At 43.9% G+C, this 2,108-nt stretch overlaps 1 pseudogene; it reads left to right on the forward strand.

The window, feature by feature from the left end:
- The first annotated feature begins 429 nt into the window (after positions 1–429).
- Positions 430–1,281, forward strand: LOC101109285 (small integral membrane protein 15-like; annotated as a pseudogene).
- Positions 1,282–2,108: the final 827 nt, after the last annotated feature.

The following is a 2,108-nucleotide window of genomic DNA, read 5'->3' on the forward strand; positions in this document are numbered from 1 at the left end:
TGGTGTCTGTCTCTCCTGACTCCAGGGCTAACGGAACTAACGCAGTTTGGGGGTCTGGAGGTTGCCGAAAGCTAGAAGGAATGAGGGCAGTTTTCAGCAGCACTAGCACCAGCGGGGCCCATGGTGCAGCACACGGAGGCCAGGGCAGCTTGGTGCGATCAGGAGGACATGCCTGACTGAGTAGCACCCCCAGGAGGGAGAGAGAAGAGCAGAGCATGAATCCAGCCAGCATTCTGAGGACTGGTATCTATCTCCCAGGCTCTGGGGAGCTAATGGACAGCTGGCATACTTCAGATGCCTAAGGGTTGCGGGGGAACAGAGAGCCAGGGAACATGCAGTCCCACAGAGGCACACTAGAGGGAGCAAAGGCCTACGTGCTCCTGGAGAAGAACCCAGCAAACCTAATTGGGAAGTCACGTGGAAGAAGTTGCAGGCAGGCCCACAAAAGGTTTCAGAGACACCAGAGTCTCTAGCTGTGCTGATTGGTGAGTGCATTCCCTTGTAGAAAGCCTGGGAGAGGTGACTTTTCTCAAAGCATAAAATTCAGCAAATACGTCGGGAGTGGGGGTCCGAACCCAGTGTCCCCTGTGAGATGAAGGGGAGGCGGGCGGCAGTGCTCAGTGAAGGTGGCCACGGGGCCAGTGGCCCACGGTGTGGTGGGGGCGACCCCTGATTCCCGGGACCACAGGCTGTTCGCACCCCGCTGCGCCCGCGGGGGAGGAAGGGTGAGCTAGAGGAAAACATAAGGAAGTGAAAGTGTGGGTTGCTGTTGAGCTGTCCTTAGCTTCAGGAGCCACGTGGGTCTGGTCGGGAGAGCAAGCCTGGTGGATCCTTTTCTGAAGGAAGAAGAATAATATTTATTCCTTAAACTATGTAGGGTGCTTGTACTTGGGGTCCAAAATTGAGGTGCACAGGAGTATGTAGAATTTAAGCCTTCTCTCAGAAGTGTATTGGTAGAGTTAAAGAAGACAGCCAACCAAAGGTCATCTGAAATTGTGACTGGCTGATAATCCCTGGACAAAATCAGAGATCACTACTCAAGCATAAGGCTTCCACGAAGATGTTTGACTTAAAGGCTTGGGCTGAGTATGCTGTGGAATGGGCTGCAAAGGACCCATATGGCTTCCTTAGTTATTTTGGCTCTGACTCCATCTTTTCTGAGCAAGCGCTGTGCTGTCTTCGAAATTGGCCAAGATGATTGAGGCCAGGGAGAAGGAGCAAAAGAAGAAACAAAAACATCAAGAAAATATCGCAAAAGCTGAATGACTAAAAAAGTATTGAAAGAATGAACAGGCTGTGCATCCAGAGAAAAACTATTCGGAAAATTATGCATCCTTGAAAGGACCCATTAAGGTTTCCTTTCGGATCTTATGACAGTATTACTAAACGAAGTCTGAGTCTATGGAAGAATCATGTAGTTCTCACCTGTACTGTGGCAACTTTTCAGGTTCAGAATAGAAGTCTGTTGACAGACTGTAAATTGGCATTTATTATGCTACAAATTCTTAGTACTTTCATTTGCCTTTTTGCAGCTTACATATGAATACTAAAATGAAAACATCCTGTGAAGAAAAGTGGCTTTAGTTTATGAACTCTATTCAAATAATGGCCGAAAATAGGGTCCTGTTCTGGACAAAGGAGATTAAGAATGTAGAAATCAAAGTTGTTCTGAGCATAAAAATGTGCTTTGGCTTAAAAGATATATGGTGTATTAATTACATCTCTTATCATTATTACTTATTTCTTGGAATAGAATAATTTCTGGTTTCCTCAAAGCAAAATAATATTATTCAATGAGTACTTCTCTATTTTCTGTATTTTTCTCATTTTAGCTTTTGAGATACTGACAATTACCAGATATTCTGCATTTTAAAAAATCTAATTTTATAAAGAATTTTCCTGTTATCTTGACTGTGTAGAATACCACCTACTGGATATAATAATTTTTGTACTTATGAACACTGCCATTTTCTTAGCAATGACTTGAGTAGAGTAACACTATGATTTAAAGCTTAAGAGTGGAAATACCAAACATTGTAATATACCTTAGAACCAGTTTATTCTCACTTGTGCTAAGTAGAAATGTGAAGTAGTTAAAATGTCTTATC

The sequence above is a fragment of the Ovis aries genome, chromosome 11 (assembly GCF_016772045.2).
Source record: "Ovis aries strain OAR_USU_Benz2616 breed Rambouillet chromosome 11, ARS-UI_Ramb_v3.0, whole genome shotgun sequence".
In the NCBI taxonomy this organism is placed as follows: Eukaryota; Metazoa; Chordata; class Mammalia; order Artiodactyla; family Bovidae; genus Ovis; species Ovis aries.